Genomic DNA, 5,770 nt, shown 5'->3' with positions numbered 1-5,770 from the left:
TTCCCCACCACGGGTAACACATCTCAGGCTCCGACACGGCACGCCGGCTTCACGACACGCTCTCTTGCCCCGCGTGGTTCCTCCCCGGACTCGGAGCGAGGAGGCGCGGGCCGCAGCGGGCGACACAAACGCTCGGGTCTTCCCCCCCCAAAGACGGGACACGGCGAGGGGCACCCGGCCAAAGCTACGCGCATCGGGCGTTCAGGGCGTGCCGGGGCGACCCCAAGCACGCCCTCTCTTCCCATCGGATCGCTAGAGAAGGCACTTTTTCTCACTGAGGGCGGGCGGGACGGACCCGGCCCGACGAGCCTCCGGCCGCTGCAGCGCAAGAGCAGGGGAAGCGACACACGCACACCGCTCGATGATCTCGAGCGCGGCGAGGCGGGGGGGTCTGCGGTATCGGTAAGGCTTCCTTTCCGGGGCGCACTCTTGAGCGTTCGCGGACAGGGGGGACCGGACCGAGAAAAAGCATACTACACAAGAGGTCCCCCGAGAGCCAGGCCTGCCTCTCCGGCAACACCCACCGGGTCTGCACCAGGCGGGGAGGCATTCTTATAGTCAGTCCATCAGACAGACCACCTTTAACGGTGAGAAGAAAATGAAAAAGGCCGGCCGCGACCGCTCAACACCACCCAACGGCTCACCGCCTACGGGAGAAGGCGGCGCGTGGTGGGCCGCTCGCCCGATCTCACGAGATCTTACCGCTCGCCTCGACCCCCTTACTTGATCCTCGGGACCACACACCTCGCAGAGGAACACACCGCTAAAGGCCGTACACCACGCGCAGGAGGCATACACGTCAGAGAACCGGGAAACGCCGCCGCCGCTCAGAACCGGGCACCTCTGAAGATCGGCCTGGAACGCTCCAGGAGCACCACAAGGATCACAAAGCAAGGCGCGTGCACACGAACCCGGTCGGGAGGGGCACGTAACACGGCACATCAGCCGACCCTCCCCCGGCTCGGAGGGAGGAGGGCCAAACAGACCCACACACGGTGGGCATAGCGAAACGCGCGACGGGGAACAAAGCCCCCGGCGCGCCTCACAGGAACCCCCACGAACCACAGCGAGGAGTGCGGGGGGGCTTTCACAGGGCTCAGGCCGGATAACCGCACCCCTGCCTTCCACACACCACCGGTAAAGGTGGGGAGGAGAGACGAGGGGCCCGCTGGCAGAACGAGAAGAGCGGCCGCCATTCGCCATGAATGTCCGTCCCTCGCCTGGCGCGGCTTAGGCCTCCGGCCCGAATGAACACAGGGCGAGCACACCACATCGATCAACAAAGCGGAACCGGGAAGAATCGAGCGAGAGATCACCACAGACCCAACACATGCCGCAAAAAAAAGCAAAAAAAAAAAAAAGAAAACCCTTCACACACCTCCACACCAAAAAACAGCGGCGGGGGGTCAACCAGGGAATCCAAGAAAAGGTGTGCACTCGGGAGGCACATAAGGCAGCAGAAGGGCCGGGCCACCCTCAACCCAAAAGGACTCATGGAGACTCGGGAGCTCCACAAGCTGGGAAGGGGGTGGGAAAAAACAGTGCGCTCGGGAGGCACATGGGAGCAGGGGACCATGGAGGAGACTCGGGAGCTCCACAACCTGGTCCCCGCCCTCCCAAAAAAGAAAAGAAAAAAAAAAAAAAGCACCGGGACGGTAAGGGAGAAAAAGAAGCATCGAGAGACGGGTCCCACCATCCAAGCAGAACGGGTGACAAGCCACGAAGCGGGGATGCCTGACACGCTTCACCACGGGCAAAAGCAAGGCAAGGAAGCCGGTCATCTCAAAAAGCCGCACAGGAAAAGCACACACGGGCCCAGCACCAAAAGGCAGCGAGACGCGGGCTGGGCTAGACGGGAAAAGTAACACCCAGTGAGGCTCAGAAGACAGACCGCCACCTAGCGTCCTTTAATGTCACCCAATTAAAGGACAGCGTGTCAGCACCTATCTGCAGGTACAATAAGGACAGATAGCAACCATTAGAAGAATGACAACAGGTACGGGGAGTCATTCACAGACCACACAGAACTCCTGAAAGTGAGGCTGGGTGAAATGTCCCAAAAATGTCCCCATAAACAAGAGAACCGACCCTCAAAGGAACAACTGGTCGACCTCATAACCATGAAAGGACCGAGAGAGCGAGGTGGACATGTCAGAAAGCCGGGCGCCCAGCCTCCTCCCGGCCGAGGACCCTGCGACCAGCCGCTAGGAATGGAGAAGGGCAAGAAGAAAAAACTTGGAAAAAAAAAAATCTCGAGTCCAAGAAACCGGGGACCAGTGAACAGGGGAGCCGGGACCACCACCCTCCTCTCGGCCTCGACAACACGAGGCCCGCCGCTGGGCTCTCGCAAGACCGAGGGCAGGAGAAAGGGGCGGGGTAGAGCTCCGAGACCCCAACGAGTCCGGACCAGGGAGGCGAGGAAGCCGGCACCACGGCCTCCTCTCGGTCTCAGGATGGCAAAGCCCGCCACTGAGGACCGAGGGTTCCTGACAAGAGGAAGAAAATGAATAAAAAGCTCCGAGAGTCCGGAACAGGGAGGCGAGAAAGCCGGGACCACCGCCTCCTCTCGGCCTCAAGATGAGGAAGTCCGGCACTGAGGACCGATGGTTCTCGCAAGAGGAAAAAAAAATGTCCGAGACCCCAGCGGGGAAGCCGGGATCAACCATCGCCTCCTCTCGGCCTCGGGTCGCCGGGTCCCAGGGCTCTTAGAAGAGAGAAAAGGCAAGGGAAAAGCAACTTTTAAAGCCGGGGTATTTCACCGATCCTGGGCCCGGGAGGACCCGACACCTAGCGGGGGTACGCGAACGACTGAAGCCTTCTGGTCGACCCGCTCGAGTCTCCCAGCACCCTCTCCAGCTGGTCCCGTCACTCGGTTCCATCCCCAACGCACGCACGCATGCACCCATGGGTGACTTCCGGCACAACCTCCTACACAGAGACCGTTCCCAAGCACGACACCGACTCCGGGACACACCCGCCTGCCAGGCCGGGACTCTCGTCACTCTTTCCGCCTCACAAAAGCCGTTTCGCCCCGTCCTCGTCACCGACCGAGGACCAGGAGAAAAAGGCCACCGCTAGGGGGCGCCCGACAACCGACCGCCATAGATCGCTCGCTCGCTCGCTCGCTCGCTCGGCCGCGGCGGCGGCGGCGGCGGCGGCGTCTTCACCTTCTCTGGCGTGACAGCGTCCTCCCACGCTCACGCCCGGAGGTGGCACGGGCCCACAGCAGGACAGGGAACTCCCCTGTCGGTTCCCCCACCCCACCCCCGAACACGGTGAACGTGGGCCGGGCTGGACATTCGGGGCTACGAAAACGAAAGTACGACCGAGACCACAGGCAGCTAGGAAAACAGGCGAATCGATCGTTCGCTCGCTTGCTCACGGGAAACAAAGAGTGTGTCTGACAGGCCAGGGGCTTCTGCAACCATTAGGGCATGGTGAGAAGGAGGGACCGAGGGGGACCGAGGGGGACCGAGGGGGACCGAGGGAGGCGGCAACGGCAGTTCCCTGCCATCTAAGTCTCCTTTCACCATGGCCACTGCTTGCTTGCTTGCTTGCTTGCTTGCTTGCTTGCTTGCTTGCGGTTCTTTTTCTTCACCCCACTCCCCACACCCTCAGCCCACACTTCTCAGACTAAATACCGAGTCGGAGAAAATTAAAACAGCCGTGGAATAGTTTTTTTAAAAAAAATAATAATCATAATAATAATAATGAAATAAAAATAGTTTTGAAAAAAATCCCACTCGAATTTCATTTCCGGGAATAATATCGTCATAGTGATGTGTCACTTAGGACAGAAAAAATAAACAGGTCACTTTAGTCATTTCTTGGAGAGGGTCTGTTTCCCCACCACGATGGTTCTCACTTGCTGAGTTGCTGAAGATGATCTCCTGATCCTCGTGTTTTCAGTTTCTGAGTGCTGCTGACATGACAGACATGGGCCCTCACACTCGAGTTTATGAGACACTACTGAGAGCGTGGAGCCCATAGGACAAGGCTCTGGCTTTCCCTTCCCCTCCCACATAAGCCAGATAGATAAATAAATAAATGCCCAGCAGCAGAAGCATGAAAGCAGCTTCTCAGACCCTTTAGAGCTCCTGAGTACTGGGGTTACAGTCATGGCAGAGGATATGACTAGGCCAGGGCTCCCTTCACAACCACCATCCAGGCCTGCCTGCCTGCCTGCCTGCCTGCCTGCCTGCCTGCCTTCCTTCCTTTTTTAAATGCCAGTTTACTAAAATTTTAGTTATTTTTAATTGCGTTGGGAGGCTAGAAATTTTTGGGTTTTCGGGAGAGGGCAGACATATGAAAGAAAGGAAGGAAGGAAGGAAGGAAGGAAGGAAGGAAGGAAGGAAGAAGGATCAGAGCAGTGAATATACAGGTACACAGTCCTTACACCAATGTTGACTGCAGATAGAAAAATAAGAGGAAGAAAAAAAAAATAGAACGTCACCAAAAGGACAGCCTGGTCTATAAAAATGAGTTCCAGGACAGCCAGGGCTATTCCATGAAATTGGCTGAGTTCGAATCAGCAATTTCCCAACTCCAACAAGAATGTTTACTACAGGAAAGGCAACAGATGTACACATCAAGGAAGGCCAGTGGAGCTGTAGGCACACCCTTCACACCCTTTGAAACTTCTCTGTCCCAAGGTCACAGAGTTAGGAAAGGAAAATAACAACACTGAAGTCACTGAAGTCATTCCTAGGCTAGGCCTTCCTTCACAACCATTTGAAAGGATCAGAGCACTGAATATACACACGCACGGTAATTACACCAACGTGGACTGGAAAGACACCTAAACTAACAGAGACACACACACACACAATCCATAGCATTTGCTGCCTAGCAGATAAAATGAATGCCAGTGTCAGTAGGCACACCCTTCACACCCCTTGAAACTTCTCTGTTGCAAGGTCACAGAGTTAGGAAAGGATCTTGATCTTGAACTTTCCTTAATAGTGAGTCTGTGTGTGTATATCACACTCAAGCCAAGTACCCCTCAGAGCTCATGGAAGACAAAACAGAGCTCTAGAATAAGAGAGACGGGGGGGGGGGGGGGGGGGGAGGTTCACTCAAGAAAAGGAAAGCAAAACCCTACACAAACCCTGGCACACAGTAAAATCAGTCCTATGAGGAAATTTGTAGCTCTAATTGCCTACTTTTTAAAAAGACTTCTAACCGGGTAATGGTGGTACACGCCTTTAATTCCAGCACTCGGTCTGGTCTCCAAGAGCTAGTTCCAGGACTGACTCAATTAGAGAGAACTAGAGAGAAACCCTGTCACAAAACAAACAAAGGAATAAAGTATTACATAAATACTTTATGGAAGAATAGATGGACAGATAGACAGACAGACAGACAGACCCACACCCCATCTTCTGCCTTCTGAAGGTACCAGGCTCTCTCACAGGGGTCAGGCAGAAACGTAGGCAGTGTATGTGTGTGATATCAAGCAAGCCTATATGTGATATATAGGGTATGATAGGATAATGTCAGTATTAAATTGGGGTAGGTCTCAGGAGCACAAGAACCCAAATCTGTGCTGTACTCCCTGTCACCAGAAGAGGGCACTAGATCCCCACCATGTGGTTTCTGGACATTCCAGAAATTCCATCTCTCCAGTTCTCATCCTTTCATTGTTCCTCCTGCATGCCTACACCTAGTGAAAGAGTGGGCACCTTTCCTCCCTGCTTGTGTGTATCTGTGTCTGTCACAGCCTGGATAGCCAGAGTGCCCGCCACCTCTGCCTGAGATAGATGTGGCCGGC

Source organism: Microtus oregoni, unplaced genomic scaffold (assembly GCF_018167655.1).
Source record: "Microtus oregoni isolate MIOR12 unplaced genomic scaffold, Mior012 000200F_ref0000295, whole genome shotgun sequence".
Taxonomy (NCBI): Eukaryota; Metazoa; Chordata; class Mammalia; order Rodentia; family Cricetidae; genus Microtus; species Microtus oregoni.
The sequence above is the reverse complement of the archived record's forward strand: the minus strand, read 5'-3'. Positions refer to the sequence as shown.